Source organism: Rhinopithecus roxellana, chromosome 16 (assembly GCF_007565055.1).
Source record: "Rhinopithecus roxellana isolate Shanxi Qingling chromosome 16, ASM756505v1, whole genome shotgun sequence".
Classification (NCBI taxonomy): domain Eukaryota; kingdom Metazoa; phylum Chordata; class Mammalia; order Primates; family Cercopithecidae; genus Rhinopithecus; species Rhinopithecus roxellana.
Window position 1 is genome coordinate 49,646,300 of NC_044564.1, and position 17,811 is coordinate 49,664,110.

At 39.3% G+C, this 17,811-nt stretch overlaps 1 protein-coding gene across 5 annotated transcripts in view; it reads right to left on the reverse strand.

Annotated features, from left to right (window-relative positions):
• The window catches only part of C16H9orf135 (chromosome 16 C9orf135 homolog), an 86,131-nt gene that overhangs the window by 27,825 nt on the left and 40,495 nt on the right, over positions 1-17,811 (reverse strand). The gene's annotated exons all lie outside the window — the stretch shown is intronic.

Consider the following 17,811-nt stretch of genomic DNA (forward strand, 5'->3'; position numbering starts at 1 on the left):
AAAAATGTTATTGTGAATTGATGATTTATGATTGTAATATTTATGGGATATAAAGAAACTCTTACATATATATTCAAGGAGGTGTGTATAATGATAGTTACTGTGGCCTTATTTGTAATAGTGAAAATTTGGAAGCTAATGTCCTGCAAGAAAATGGATATATTGAATGGCTATATAAATCATGATAAACCATTTCTTTAAAAACATTGAAGCATGTATAGTAAAAATATTAACTTACATTATAACTGGGTAACGAGTAGATGGGTGTTTGAAGAGTATTTTAGATAATGAAAATATTCCATAATCTTAAAATATGTTTGTGTTAATAGATAATAGTGAACTTGCTTCCCTACCCTCTTCTCACTCAAAGTTATGACTCAAATGATATGCTTATCAGGAACCCCAGTAGAACACTGGAGAGTTGCTTTGGGCTGAACTATCCTGCAGGTCAGTTTGGGTATCTCTCTACTCATGTAAAGCAGACAGAAACCTATCCCTCCTAATTGAGCCCTTCTCCCTCTCCTTATCACCTCCCAGCACAGAGTCTGATACAAAGTAGGCAATGAGAAACATTCATTGAATAACTAAATCATTAAAAATAAAATTAGAATATAAAGAGATATAGATTAACTACAATGAGTATGCAAAGTAAATACAGGTGAAAGATTAAAACGTTCAGTTATCTTTCTATAAAGGGATTGCGGAACAAAATGGAAACTTTTATAATATTGAATGATGACTTTCAGCCAATTACTCACCAACTCTTTGTGATTGCCTCCTCCCTCCTCGCTCCCTTAAAAAAAAAATCCGAAGAACAGGACCACAATCAATCTTCAAGTGATAGAGAGTACATTACGTGCTCCCCAAATTTGAAATAAGGAGGTCTTTTGAGAATAAAAATATGGGAAATCAACATGGATCTTCCTCTAGATATTAGCTGTAGCAGAAATAACAGGTCCATTAAAAAAGAAATGCCTTTCAGAGAAACTCCAGGAAGCAAGAGGTCAGAAAGACAAGGGAGGCATTATTTCTAGGCATTGTCTTGGGAAAGAGGTATCCTGGTTCACAAACAGATCCCCCTGGTTCTGGAAGCAGAGCTGGACTACATCAATATCAATCCACTAAACCGGACTTACAGCCAACAGTGACTTTAAGTCACTATCTGGAACGAGCAGAAACAAGCGTCTGCCAGGTTGCTCTGCTTTGCTGCTCCCGTCCCTACTTGTGGCTGTTAAGTCTGGACCCTCTTTGGGATTTCCTTTTCTTTTCTTTCTTTTTTTTTTTTTTGAGACGGAGTCTCGCTCTGTCACCCAAGCTGGAGTGCACTGGCCAGATCTCAGCTCACTGCAAGCTCCGCCTCCCGAGTTCACGCCATTCTCCTGCCTCAGCCTCTCGAGTAGCTGGGACTACAGGCGCCCGCCACCTCGCCACCTCGCCCGGCTAGTTTTTTGTATTTTTTAGTAGAGACGGGGTTTCACCGTGTTAGCCAGGATGGTCTCGATCTCCTGACCTTGTGATCCGCCCGCCTCGGCCTCCCAAAGTGCTGGGATTACAGGCTTGAGCCACCGCGCCCGGCCAGGGATTTCCTTTTCTTAATAGTAACCAATGAAAAGGGCCACTCACTCTCCCATGGCAGTAACTAAGGGATGTAACCTCCTCCAGCCAGTGGAAGAAGTTGATCCTCAGAGGGAGGGAATGAAGCCAGCAGGAAGAGAATCCCAGGTTTCTTCTAGTCCCGATTCCAGTAATCTCTGAAACCAGGTTCTTCAAAGGACTTTCCCAAAGTTCCATGAGGCACTCCAGTATTCTTTTAATAAACTGTCCTTTTTGCCCAAGAAAATTTTAATTGTGTTTTTGTTCCTTACCACCAAAAGAATCCTATTACAATCAGGCCACTGAAGTCTAAGGCCATTAATCATTGTAATCATGTAACCAACTCCCCTTGCTCTGATTTTAAAGAGAGAACAACATTCTGATTATTGTTTGGCTTCCCATATGGTTTTTCACAGAGAGAGAATGCCTTTTATTAGGCTGACATGACCTTCTGGTGTGCTTGAAATTTTTTTTCTCATAAATTAACTAATTAGAATTCTGATGTTTCTCGTGAATTTAATGAGCACAAGTTGGTCTCCATGTGTCAGATAAATTCTGAAGTACTGATAAAAACAGGCTTTCCAGAAATGTAAAACTGAAGACCAGAAACCAGTAAATTCACTAGGATATGCCACACTGTAAGGATGCCGGGAAGTTAGGTGGCTGGCTTTCACCCTGCACCGCACACAATTTGCTATGCTTGCCCTCTTTTGTCTTTAACGGTTGTAGTTATTATATACTTTGTAAGGTAGAGTACAAAGAAAGATGTTTCATAAGATAAGAAAGGAAACAGTGTCTGATATTGGAGTTATCATAAAATTCATGGTATGAGTTAAAACATCGACAGCTGCCCTAACACCAGTGGTAACATGTGCGACTCGATGACAAGATGATGTACCCAAGCCCACAGAATCACAGCTTCTTAAGCTCAAAGGAACCTTAAAGATCAACTGTTTCTGTTTCTTTTCTGTTTTGTCTAGATGGGTGGTAGATATTTTATCACCCAGCTTCCTGGCAGCCAGAACAAGGGCATGTGACATGTATTCACCAAATCAGATAGGTCCCATCTAGGAGTCTGAATCTGAGTATGTGATTTAAAGAAGCAGGGAATTAATTTGGAGTTAATCTCATCACTGGTAGCAGTAAAAGCAGTATTCATTACTTAAGACAAACGTAGCCACAGCCGGTCATGGAGTCTACCTGACCCTGTGTTAAGGTGAGGGGTACATTGTGCAGGTGGGACTGCAACTTACAACCACTCTGGAAATCTCTGTCTCATTCTTAACAGCAACCATCATTCAAAAACAAAAACAAACAAACAAAAAAAACTTATATTGAGCTGATACAGACATCCCTGTCATTTCCTCCTACTTCTACCTGCTGAATTAGCCACAGAACAAATCCACAGCTGCTGAATTCCAGGCCTATTTTTAAAATTTTATTTCTTTATTTTTGAGACAAGGTCTCACTCCATCACCCTAGCTGGAGTGCAGTGGCCACAAGGAGAGAAGAGTGACTTATTTTAAATGCCAGTCCATCATGTAACTTCTAACTAACCCCAAGTTCAAGAATGCCTCCCAAATGTCTGACTGATGTATTACTCTTTATGTAGGAAGACCTACTCATTGTAAGTTTCCTCCAAAATGACCCTTGTTGTTCTGGAAATCATAGGCTTTGACATCCATAGCCACCTACACATTCCTTTCAGAGCAGTGATACTTTGCCTAAGATTTAAGCCCTGGGTCTGGGGATTTGCGATGTGGAGATCTACCTGTATTGTGGCCTCCCAAGACCATTCTTCTGTAACTCTCCCTGCTTTTAAGTTCCCTTAAACTACCCGAAACCTATGACCTGGATTTGTCTGCCTCTCTTATTTCTTCAGCATTTGGGGGTCGCTTTGTATATACAGTCCTTTCACAGAACAGGTGATTCAAACTCACTGCAGACTTGAACTTCTAGGCTCAACTGATCCTCCCACCTCAACCTCTCAACATGCTGGGACCAGAGGTATGAGCCATGTGCCCGGCCCCCAGGCCTATTTTTTAAGAGATCAACCTCTAAGAAGCTAGGGGGTAAGAGGTGGAGAGGAAAGATGAAATGGAGGACAATTTGAATCTGATTTTAATCCTGATCCAAGCCCAGCATTTGCTAAGATTCCTAGAAGCTTTGCAAGATGTTCTCCCCTCACATCAAGAGCACAGAACCGTGACCCAAAGCTTCCAGTTTCTGCTATGCCATTAAGCAGTCATGGAGCCTTGAGAAAGTCACTTAACCACTCTGCATTCAAACTCCTCCCATTAGTATCGGCCTCATAAATATCTACAGAATCGATGGATTAATTACTTAATGAGGAATAGAATTCTTTGATTATTTTTGTGCTTTGATTTTCTCCTCTATACAATTAAAATACTCACCCAAATGACCTTGTATGAATGTTAAGCAGAATGGAATAATAGATAATGTGTGTGAAAATACTCTGAAAGATATGGAGCACTATACACATGTAAGCATCAAAGATGATGCAATGTAGTATTTAGGTTGGTGCAAAAGTAATTGCAGTTTTTCCCATTAAAAGTTAATGACACAGGCTCTGCAGTTAGAGCAGATAGGAGTTTAAAGTCCAGCTCTGGTGCTTACTGGATAAAAAACTTTTGGAAAGTTACTTTACTCCTCTGAGTCCTTCCTAATGGGGATTGTTGCAGTATCTATCTTAAAGAATGAGCATTAAATAAAATAGGGCATGTAAAGCCCTTATCTCAGTGCCAGACACATAGTAAATGCTCATTAAGGTAGAAGAGAAAACTATACTGTAATGACATTAAACAGTGGGAGGGGTTGGTTATCTTTACGTTTTAAACGGATTATTCAAGCTGCAGGTTGGAGAACAGATTGAAAGGAAAAGATGAGGCCAAGGAATCAGCTAGGATACCTATATTAGCAGTTGGGATTGGATCAGTAATCTCTCTTGTGCTCCAGTCTCAAATATCCACATGCCATCTGATATTTGCTCTTCCTCCTGACTTCACTGCCTCAGTAAATGGCCCCACCACCCTCCAGTTGCCTAAGCCAGAAGCCTAGGAATCAATCTCAAGTCTGCTTTACCCCCATAATTAATCAATCTTCAAGTAGATGTCAATGCCCCCCCCCCTTTTTTTTTTTTTTTTTTTTTAGCTAGATCTAAAATCTGCAATCTGCACCCTTCTCCGCCTCCACACCACCATTGCTTAAGGTCAGGTTTTTTTTACATCTTGCCTTGATACGTTCGAGACTGCAATCTCAGTTGCCTACCAATCTGTTCTCTGTTTTCTAAATACAAATCTGATTATTCCCACTCTATGCTCAAAAACCTTTAATACCACCTACACGATAAAGTCCGAGCTCAGCATGGCTTTCAGGTCCTGCTTTCTTAGCCCCAGCATTTCTCTCCAACTTTACCTGTCATCACTGCAAATTCTTGCTCTATGAGCCATGCATGCCTCCCATAGGTCCCACTCCTCCCTGTCTTTTATTATTATTATTTTATTTTTATTTGAGATGGAGTCTCACTCTGTCTCCCAGGCTGGAATGCAGTGTTGGCGATCTCAGCTCACTGCAACCTCTACCTCCCTGGTTCAAGCGATTCTCATGCCTCAGCCTCCCGAGTAGCTGGGATTACAGGTGCATGCCACCTTGCTGGCTAACTTTCGTATTTTTAGTAGAGACGGGGTTTCACCATGTTGGCCAGGCTGGTCTTGAACTCCTGGCCTCAGGTGATCCTCCCACCTCAGCCTCCCGAAGTGCTGGGATTACAGGTGTGAGCCACCACGCCAGGCCTCCCTGCCTTTTTTGTACATCCTTCATCCTCTGCCTAGGGTCCCCTTCTTTCCTGTTGATCTGGCTGACTCCAGCTCAGACTTTGTGACTCAGCTCAGGTGTTGCTTCTACCTAGAAGCCTTTCCTGACCTCCCAATCTGATGCAGTGCTCCCTTGCATCATGTTCGCCCCTAGTGTGTTGTGGCGGATAGTCTGGCCCAATCAACACTTATTCCAAATTCCCTTCTGCCTTGTCTTTCTCTACTTAGAAGCTGAAAACAATCATGTAGCCATGGGTGGCCAAGCCACAGTTCGTGAAATAGATGTAGGATGAAGATCCTGGGGAGGGTTTCCCTTTACCTCTTTACTTTTTCACTTCTTTCTTTCTGGAACAGAATGGGGATTGGAGGCATAGCAACCATCTTGAGATCGCAAGGACAAAAGCTACTTAATAAGACTTACAAAGAAGAAAGACAAAAAGATCCAGATTCTTGATGACATTGTTTAAGTGCCATACCAGTTTTGGACCCCTTGCCTTTATATTTCATGCCAGGTGACCAAATAAGTGTCTTAATTATTCAAGCTGCTATTAGTTAGGTTTCCTGTTACTTTCAGCCAAGCATATTCCTTGGCTGATGCATAAGTTTTAATTGGTTGTTTTTCCATCTCATACATTGGACAAATGAGCTGATGTCTTTTTCTATATTCCCAGTGCCTAACTCTTCTTAGTAAATAGTATGCACTCATTAAATGGTTATATTGAAAGAATTAACTCAGATATGTGGGACAAATGTAATTTCCTCAATTTCCTTTTAAAAAGCCATTTGAAAGAACAATATAAGATTTAAATGGTTGGGCAATAATTTAACTCTGTAACTGTCAAATACAGAATCAAATTAAATACAGATAGTAGCAAAGATTTCTGAAATTCTGGAAAACTCTCATTCCTGTGAAACCACCTCTGTAGCTGAAAGATGCATAGTACGCTACTATTCACTGACATCAACTGAAGTCTTCATTTTAAGTAATTATAACTAATGATTTTCTATGACAACTACATAAACTTTAAATATTATGAAGAGTAATACTAGTTATACTGGCTCTCTATTAATACACATGGGATTAAAGGAGATGTCAGGCTTAAATATAAATTTCACAGCCCTGATGTTTAAAAAATCTTCGCCACTCACTTTGGGCTTTTTAAATTATTTTAAATCAAAACTGTACATGTATAAAGTGCATGATACAATGTTTTGATACATATTTACATATTAAACTGTTTTTTACTACAGTCAAGTTAATTAACATATTCATCTCCTCACATAGTTACCTTTCTTTGCAATGAGAACACTTCAGATCTACTTTCTTAGCAAATTTCAAGTATGTGATACATGATTGTCAACTACAATCCTCATGCTGTACATTAGATCTCTAGCGCTTATTCATCTTGCATGACTGAAACTTTGCACCCTTGGACCAACATCTCTCTATTTCTCCCACCCCTCAGGTCGTGGAACCACCATTCTACTCTCAGCTTCTATAAATTCAACGTTTTAGATTCCATGTAAAAGTGAGATTATGCAGTATTTTTCTTTCTGGGTCTGTATTTCACTTAGCATCATATCCTCTAGGTTCATCCACGTTGTCACAAATTGCAGGGTTTCCTTCTTTTTTAAGGTGAAATAATATCCATCAACAGATACTTAGTTTGAGTCTGCATCTTGGCGATTATGAATAATGCTGCAATGAAGATGGGGGTACAGATATCTTTACAAGATACTGGTTTCATTTCCTCTGGATGTGTACCTGGAAGCATGACTGATAAATCATATTGTAGTTCTACTTTTTATTGTTAAGGAAAGGAACTTCTATACTTTCTTCCATAATGGCTGCACTGTTTTACACACCCACCAACAGTGTTCAAGGTTTCCAATTTCTCCTCATGCTCACCCACACTTATCTTTTGTCTTTTTGATAATAGTCATCCCAACAGGCATAAGGTGATATCTCATTGTGGTTATGATTTATATTTGCCTGGTAATTAGTGATGTTGAACACCTTTTAAAATACCTATTGGCCATTTGTATGTCTTCTTTGGAAAAATGCCTATTTAAGTCCTTTGCTCATTTTATCAGGCTATTTTTTTGTTTGTTTGTTTTACTAATAAGTTGTATGAGTTCCTTGTAAATTTTGGATATGAAGCTCTTTTCAGATATATGCTTACAAATATTTTCTCCTCATCCATAGGTTGCCTTTTCATTTTTCGTTTCTTTTTCTTTTTTTCTTTTTTCTGACAGAGTCTCACTCACTCTGTTGCTAAGGCTGGAGTGCAATGGCATGATCTCGGCTCACTCCAACCTCCGCCTCCCAGGTTCAAGTTATTCTCCTGCCTTAGCCTCCCGAGTAGCTGGGATTACAGGCATGTGCCACCATGCCCAGCTAATTTTTGTATTTTTAGTGGAGATGGGGTTTCACCGTGTTGGCCAGGCTGATCTCAAATTCTTGGCCTCAAGTGATCCACTGCCCTTGGCCTCCCAAAGTGCTGGGGACGCCACGCCCAGCCTCATTTTTGTTTCTTTTGCAGTAAAGAAGCTTTTTTTTGTTTGTTTGATGTAGTCTCATTTTTGTTTTTGTTTGTTTGCTTTGCTTTTGCTGCCTGTACCTTTGATGTCTGTCCAAAAAATCATTTCATTTCCAAGACCAATGTCAAGAAGGTTTTTCTCTATGTTTTATTCTAGGAGATTTATGGTTTCAGGTCTTACACTGAAATCTTTAGTCCATTTTGAGTTGATTATTGTGCACATTGTTTTATTAGCTCATCAGTCCCCACAATTTGAACTTCTTGCATCTCTGATAGATTAAAAATGGCAAAAACTATATCTATAGGCTTAATATCAGAAGAAATGACCATATAAGATGGTATTAAGAGATATGAAGGTTGTTTCAATTACCTATTGTTATGGCTTAAAAGTAACTTAAAATAACAACTATTGGGCCGGGCGTGGTGGCTTAAGCCTGTAATCCCAGCACTTTGGGAGGCCGAATCGGGCGGATCACGAGGTCAGGAGATTGAGACCATCCTGGCTAACCCGGTGAAACCCCGTCTCTACTAAAAAATACAAAAAACTAGCCGGGCGAGGTGGCGGGCGCCTGTAGTCCCAGCTACAGGAGGCTGGGGCAGGAGAATGGCATAAACCCGGGAGGCAGAGCTTGCAGTGAGCTGAGATCCGGCCAGTGCACTCCAGCCTGGGCGACAGAGCGAGACTCCATCTCAAAGAAAAAAAAAAAAAAACTATTTTACTATCTCTGATTATTCTGTGGAATGATTAGCTCAGCCGGGTGGTTTATCTGTTCCATGTGATGTTAGTTAGAGCTACAGTTGTCCAGAGGTTTGGTTGGGCTGGATGATCCAAGACAGTTCATTCACATGGCTCCAGTTTGTTTTATCTATTGTCTGGGAACTTCACTGGAGCTGTCAAACACAAGCCTTGATTCTCCTCCATGTGGCTTCTCCATGTGTCTTGGGCTTCTCACAGCATTTCAGCTAGGATCTGAGAATCAGAAAGTAGAAACTACTACTTTTCTTAATGTCTGTACTCAGAAATCCAGGATATCATTTCTGCCACATTCTATTAATCAAAACCAGTCACCAGGCCAGCCCAGGTGCAGAAGGCAGGCAAATAACCTCAGCGTCTTCCTGGGAGCAGCAGCATGCATGTTCAGGGAGGGAACAAAGTGCTGTGGCCATCTCTGCAAACTAGTGACCACAAGATAAATCATATAAGCCTATCTTCATAATGCTAGTTTTAGAGCCTCACTGAGCACACTCAAAACTACAAAGAAACCGGACTTTCCACTTGGCAGATACAACTTGAATGGCTACTGTAATAAAGTTAGACTCAAAAAAGACTTACAGGAAGCAAAGGATGGTCTGAGTCAGCCATCAGCCCATCGGGATGCCAAAACTTCAGATCTAACAGGTACTATATGTGGTGCTTTCACATATATTTCTTATCAAATTATTTGAATTACAATGCAAGGATAGCGATAGAATAGTCTATTGTTACCCGCCGTTAAAATATCCTTTCCAAAGCACACAATCCAAATTCCAAACCAAACTCATCAGGACCTGAGTCACAACCCCAAATACTAACACCAATATCCCACACCTTCTCGGTCATTTGACTTCAACAAACATCAGCTAAGGAGAGATATCCTATATGCAAGGATAACACAAAGAAAAATCGCATTTAGGTTGACTCTGAAATTAATTCAGCAAACTTGCCAACTAGTAAGCCGTCACCACTCAGTACCAGTCAAGTCATCCATTCCAGGAAATTCAAGTTGGTGATATGCACTCAGGTAGCATTGCTGCCTCACAGGGCAAAAATGTCAAGCCAGGACCTAGGCATGTCTAAGGAGCCGGGAGCCTGGGTAGTTTAAGAAATGGAACATTTGATTTGAGAAATTTCAAAATGGATAAATAACTTTTCACCAGTATTTCCTTTATAAGCTTAGTGCTTGTCATGGCTAATTTTATGTGTCAACATGACTGGGCCAAAGAATCCCTAGATAGCAGGTAAGACATTATTTCTGTCTGTTTCTGTCCATCTATTTTGCTAATCCAAAATACAGTAGCTTTTGAATCAGTGGACTGAATAAAGATTTGCCCTCACCAATGTAGGTAAACGTCATCCAATTCATGAAGGGCCTAAACAGAACAAAAAGAGGAAGGGTACATTTTCTCTCGAGCTAGGATATCCATTTTCTCTTGACCTTGGGCATCTGAGCTCCTAGTTATCTGGCATTTGAGCTCTGGGATTTACATCAGCAGTCCCTCTAGTTCTCAGGCTTTCAGAGTTGAACCAGGAGTTACACCATCATCTCCCCTGGCTCTCCAGCCTTCAGACTCTAAGTGAATTGCATCACTGGCTTTCTCAGCCCTGCAGCTTACAGAAGACAGATGGTAGGACTTCTTGGCTTCCATAACCACGTAAGCATATAATAAATCTCCTCATATATATCATATTGGTTTTGTTTCTTGGAGAATACTGACTAATCCAGTGCTCAAGGCCTGGCCTGCCTAAATATAGCAATTACTCTCTCCATGTTTACAGAGGTAAGTGATGTTCAGGAAACTTAAGTGTGTACCAGAGGTCTCTTAGTTGGCCTGTTAATCAGAGAAGCAGCACAGAAGAGTGGCTGTGAGCTTTGGCATTAAACTGTCTCAGCTCAAATACTGGCCGTTATCCCTGGCCAGCTGTGAGAGTTTGGACATGTTATTTACTTCTCTGTGCTTCTGTATTTCCCATCACAGAATGCAGGTAATGATGAAACCAATTCATGGAGTTTTTGTTGAGAGTACTGAGTTAACATATATAAAACACTTAGAATAGTGCCTGGTACATAATAAGCATCATGTAAGTGTTTGCTTATCAGTATTAGTATAAGTTATAGAAACCCAACTCAAACTTAATAGGTAAAAATTAAAGGAAAATATCAGCTCATATAAGAAGAATATCATCAGAACTGTCTTTTCCCATACCTCTGCTTAATTTCATTTTTACACAGATACTCCCACAGAAGCGGGATGTCCTCTGTAACTTGCAACTGGAGAAGAAGAGGGCATCTTCTTTAGAACTCCAATAACTATCCTCTGAACAGCCTGGTCTGGATCTTGTGCCCAATACTTAGGCTTGTGAGGAGGTAGAAGTGGGGAACAGAGTCAGCCATCCATAATATGGCCTAGTCAAATTACACTGAATAGGTGAGAAGATGTTGTCCAAGAGAAGAAAGCTGGCCAGACAAAAATGAAAGGTCCTACAATCAATAAGTTGGAGAATCAATAACTGAATTCAAGCCTGTCTCACCCTCATGGCCTTTCATCACCCAACTCTCCTCTTTGCTTATTTTTGTTGTTACCCTCCTCCTCATCTGTATTAGTTCATTCTCTCAGTGCTATAAAGAACTGTCCAAGACTGGGTAATTTATAAAGAAAAGAGGTTTAATTGACTCACAGTTCAACATGGCTGGGGAGGCCTCAGGAAACTTACAATGATGGTGGAAGGCACCTCTTTACAGGGCAGCAGGAGAGAGAAGAGTCAGCGAAAGGGGAAAAGGCCCTTATAAAACCATCGGATCTGATGAGAACTCACTCACTATTAAGAGAACAGCATGGAGGAAACTGCCCCCATGATCCAGTTGTCTCCACCCAGTCTCTGCCTTGACGTGTGGGGATTATGGGGATTATAATTCAAGATGAGATTTGGGTGGGGACACAAATCATACCATATCATCATCACCATAAGGTAACTTTTTAAACTTTTTTCATCTAGCAAAATGTTCAACAACTGGGTAATATTTTATCAGGAGACAAGCCACAGCACAAGTGCATAAGTAGAAAAGAAAATAAATTTCCTGTACTATACTTTGAGAAAAGAAAAATTCCTTCTTACTATTTATATGTAGTCCCTTTCCTCTGAAGAGTGCCAAAGATTTTATAGATGCTAATGTCTCAGAGAGAGGAATAAAACGGAAGAATTTAAACTGTGGCCCAGGCTTGCTACTGCTACTGTGAAGTGACCACTCCACACACATATGGATAAGTGCTCTATCCCAACAATGAACACTTAACTGCCTGAACTACTTTTGGGCCTCATTTAACTTGCCCATTTATGCAACTATAGAAACTATAGATGCCTTTCTCCTAGAGCCATAAAATTTTAGAGTGGGAAAGGACTTTACAGATCATTTGGTTCAATCCCCTCATTTTGCAAATGGAAACAGCTGGAGTCCAGAGAGGGCTATTAAGCAGCACACAGTCACGTAGCAGGTTTATTGCAGGCCCAGAAGTAGAACCCAGGTTTTCTATCCTATTTTTCTATACCATGTTCTTTCTGAAAAAAGCAAACACCCTCCCTCCCCGCCCCACCCCGACCACACACAATTTCCAAAAGCTACTCAGTGATCCCAAACACTATTAATTTCTTTCTTCTCCCATTATGTGGATTACATAAATGTTTGGATGATATGTGGAAATGAATTATTTATTATGAAATTTCAACAATATGCACTAATTACTACCACCAGGAGGCAATCAAATTTGGTGAAAATGACAAGGTACAGTAGTTAGGGCTGACTTTGTGTGAGTTCTACCTCAGGTGCTTCTCCAGCCTCCAGTAGGAACTCAGTACTCCTGGGGAGCCCTCAAACTCAGGGCCCCACGGACCTACTTCTCACACAGCAAATACACTACCTGAACTGATTTTTCCCTATCAAAAAAAAAAAAAAAAAAAAAAAAAAAAACTGACTTCTTCTGTGGACCATTATCCTGGGACCACACATGTTTATATGTGTATCTATTTTTTTCCTTTCTTTTTTTTAAAGAGAAAAAAAGTGAAGTCAAGTGAAAAAGTGGGAATAGAGAAGGAACTCTATGTGTATATTTAAATGAGGACTTCTGAGAAATAAGATCATAACATAAAATTATACCTATTACTACACCTCACTTTCAAAATTGGATCTGCTTGATACAGTTCTGGTTGTTGTTTGTTTTGCTGGTTTGGTGTCTGATTGCTTGTTTAATGGTCGTAGACACAGCCCAGATATTTGTACATGGAAAACCTTACTTCCTAGAATGAATTAGCTACAATCATCTGGTTCTGCGAACAAATCATAAGATGATTTTATATTAAATAATCAGATATACAGGGGCCTTTTGATAATTAGTGAATTTGTTTTCCACGCCTCGTAAAGTGTACTTTCAAATTAAGTAAACGTTACTTGAGAATGCCCAAGAATCAGGTGGGAAGGCAAATAAAAACTCTTAAATTGACTTGCTAACTATATTCATGTTCCCATCCACTTTTCCTATATGCCATAAAGGAAACATGCCTCTTGTTATGTTTCTATTCCTCTACTGTCTCTATCCATGTCGCATAAGTTATCCATGTTAGAGACTCCCTACACATGCATTTGTATTATTAATAGTTTGAGACCAAGCGGGCATTGTTGATGCCTGAGAGGTCTTCGAACCTCCTTGACTCTCACTCTGCCCATCACAGGCCACTGTCAGTTCCTTGGAGACTCACTGATGGGACTGAGACCAGCTCTCAAGGAAGACAATAGCTTTAGTTCTAGATAAGCTCTATCCAGACTCAAAGTCTATAAATTTCATTTTTAAAGTTTAAGTCTCTGATAATCACTTTAGTGTCATCCTAACTGTTCCCTATATTGAAATTTATTTTTCATCCATCTCCTCCATCTGTGATGCACGTGGAAGGAATTATTCACCGAGCCCTTTTCTTTAGTTAAGGTCAGGAGTGACAAGTTCTGGTGGTGTCAAACATTCTAGCTGTTCTGATTTTCAATTAGTTTCATTGAGATGTTTGCTATCCACTTATGGGGGAAAGGTGTTATGTCTTCTTCACACTGGTCCAAAATAAAGTAGGTGGGACATAGGTTGAGTTATGAGAAAGAGAGTCAGTCAAATGCCATTTCAGCATAATGGACATTATCTAAAAATTAAGATAAGTCCATCAACCTAATGTCTCCTTAAAACAAAACTATACCTTATTCTGATTTTTCTCCCTTAAGAGGTAACCTAAACCTTAAATTTACCTTATGATTACAGTCTTTCTTTTATAAGTTGAAGCATATTTTGGTCCATTGAGCAAGCTCATTCTTATTCATTGCCTTTTAAAGTTGACATTTAACTTGGAGAGCTGTAGAGTTGGCAAGAAGCAAAAGATTATTTAATATTCAAGAGAGCAGATTCTAAAACACCACAGCATTCTACTGTATGAAACATTCTATAATTAGTGTATATTAACTGAAAGAAAGAATTACATATGGAATTAGTAGGGGCTGTTTGAAGGTGTTCATGTATTTATCTCCTTGTTAATACTCATGAATCACATAAAACAAATGAGTAATTCTAGCAATTCAAACTAATAAGGGCTGATTTTCTAAAAGAAACTATGTCTTCAAATGCATTTACCAAAAAGAATTGAGAACAACTTTTGGCTCTAAAGGCCTTGAACCCCTAAATCAAATAAAATAGGAATTAGCCAAATCCCCTTCTATTATAATTTGCTGTTCGACGTCAGAAATAATTAATCTATTAACTCAGGAGATAATTGTGGTGTATTTGCTGCAGGTTAGGCTCTCTTTAGGCACTGGGGACAGAGTTGTGATAGTCTTTCCCTTCAGAGCATTGAATTGAACAAGAACGAGAAGAAAGCAAACAATTGCAACAAATATTAATAGTGTTTGCATAAAAGAAGCATACAGTGCTATGGGGACCCACAGTGAGGGACCTAACCAAGTTATTGGGGGTGGGGTGGCAGTAGGTATGGGAAGGTCCTCTGGAGGAGGTGGCGAATCAGGTGAGACTTGATAACATCAGAGTTAAGATGAGCATCGAATCTTGCTTCCTCAAAAACCTCCACTAAAACTACAGTAAAGAAACTTAAGAAAGTGTTTTGTTTTTTTTAAAACCCATAATATGGAGAATAGGAGAAAGGACAAGAGAAACAAATTTTGGAAACTCAAGAGAAGATGGACAAGTGGTTCCTCACTTAGCAGAAAGCTGAATGAATCCTAAGTCAGCAAAGGCCTGTGGGGAGAGCTATCTGAAAAGCAGGTGATGCTCCAAAGCTCTTCCCCCATTGCCAGGTAACTGCCCCTCCCCTTCCTTAGCAGAAAGCTAGAAATTTATTCATCTGTAGGGTAAGAAAGTCCTTAATCAAAAACACAATTCAATTCAGTGACCATACATTATGCAGTATTCATATTGATGTCCCTGTCCAATTGCCTTGCTCACTCTAAGAACATAGGCACCAGCCCACTCTTCACCCTTCAGAAGGGAGATTGAAGAGGCTTATCTGGGAATATGACCAGCCCAAAAGGAGAGACTAAAATAGAGTCATGCCAAATAACGCTATTTCAGTCAACAATAGGCTGGACAGCAGGTACTATGAAGACTCCATAAGATTATAATGGAACTGAAAAATTTCTGTTGACGTTGTTGCCTTTGTAATATCCTAGCACAATGCATTACTCTCATATTTGTGGAGATGCTAGTGTAAACAAGCCTACGTGCTGTTAGCTATATAAAAGTGGAGCACATATGATTATGTACAGTATATAATGATACTTGATAACAATAATAAACAACTGTTACTGGTTTATGCACTTACTATACTATGGTTTTTATCACTATTTTGGAGTATATTTCTTCTACTTATTAAAAAAAATGTGAACTGTAAAACAGCCGCAGGCAGGTCCTTCAGGACATATTCCAGAAGAAGGCATTGTTATCACAAAAGATGACAATTCCACGCATGGTATTGCCCCTGAAGGCTTATCAGTAGCTCAAGATGTGGAGGTGGACACAATGATATTGATGATCTGGACCCTGTGTAGGCCTAGGCTAAGGTGTGTGTTTGTGTCTTCATTTTTAAGAAAAAAGTTGTAAAAGTTAAAAAAAATTATTTAATAATAAAAAGCTTACAGAATAAGAATATAAAGAAAATATTTTATACAGCTATACAATGTGTTTGCATTTTAAGTTAAGTGTTGCTAAAAGAGTCCAAAAGTTAAAAAAAAAAAAAAAAAAAAAAAAAAAGCTGTAAAGTAAAAAAGGTGCAACAAGCTAAAGTAAATGTCTTTTTGAAGAAAGGCAAATATTGTTGATGTATTTTTGATGTTTGACCTATCCAAATCTCATACTGAAATGTGATCCCCAATGTTGGAGGTGGGGGTCGGATGAGTGGTATTTGGGCCATGAGGGTAGATACCTCATGAGCAGCTTGGTGCCCTCCTTGCAGTAAGGAGAGTTCACATGAGATCTGGTAGTTAAAAAGATGCTGACACCTCCTCCCCTCTCTCTTGCTCCCTCTGTTGCCATGCAACATTCCTGCCTCCCCTTCACCTTCTGCCGTGAGTTAAAGCTTCCTGAGGCCTCACCAGAAGCCAAGCAGATGATGGTGCCATGCTTATACAGCCTGCAGAACTGTGAGGCAAATAAACCTCTTTTCTTTATAAATTACCCAGTCTCAGGTATTCCTTTATAGCAATGCAAAATGGACATACAAATTTTTTTTATAAATTTAGTGTAGCCTAAGTATACAGTGTTTATAAAGTCTACAGTAGTATTTAGTAATGCCCTAGGCCTTCACATTCATAGACTCACTGCTCACTCAGAGACTCACCCAGAGCAACTTCCAGTCTTGCAGAGCACATGTATGGCATGTGCCCTATACAGGTGAACCATTTTTTATCTTATCTTTCATTCTGTATTTTTACTACATCTTTTTTATGTTTAGATATATAAATACTTAACACTGTGTTATAATTGCCTACACTGTTCATCACAGTAACATGCTGTACAGGTTGATAGTCTAGGAGCAATGGATTTTACCATCTAGCCTCAGTGTGTAGTAGGCTAGACCATCTGGTTTGTGCAAGTACACTCTATGATATTCACACAACGATGAAATCACCTAACAACACATTTCTTGGAACATATCCCTGACATTACACAATACATGACTGTACTGGTACAGGGTTTCTTTGAAATAATGACCCACCTAGATTCCTCCAGGGAATCTCCAAGGCAGTAAGCCTCACTCACAGGGTCGGAGCCCCATCTCTTAATCATGGGCAGAGGATTGATTAGCAGGTGACTGAGGAAAATGTCTCTAGCGTGGAAGATGGATACCATACCAACAAATAAAAAAACAGAAAAACAGACATCTTGGAGAAAACAGAGAGTATGCATGGGGAAGAAAAAAAATTTTTAAGCTATCATTAAAACTTTCATTAACATCTTCAGATAGAAAAGAGAAGATACTGAAGTCATGAAACCAAAAAAAAAAAAAAAAAAAAAAAAAAAAAAAAAAAAAAAAAAAGATCCTACAAAAACACAAGGATTCAGAAAACAAAAAGATAATTCAAGGGTAGAGTTGAAGAAACAGAGAGGAAAGTAGATCGTAAAGACCAAAAAGAAAGGGTGAAAAAAGGCAGGAAAGTTTTAGGATCAGGAAAAGAAATCCAACATTCAAATAAAAGATTTCCAGAAGAGACAACAGAGAAAACACAGTAGGTCAAGAATAAAATAAATCAAGAAAATTTCTCTGAACTGATATGAGTTTATAAACTGAAAGGTTCACCATGTCCAGTGAAGAATTTAGTATGTATGCATCAATTACTGCTCTAATTGTTTGATGTATATTAACTTGCTTAATCTTCACAACAACCCCATAATGCACAATGCAATCCTTAGAATTTTGTCATACTTAGAAATGTATTTCCACATCACTTACTGTACATAATGAAAGTTTATGTTTAGAAAGATGAGTGGATAAGATTTTTTTTTCTTTTGTAGTAAGAATTCATGCTTCCCTGCCAAAACAGACTTATCTC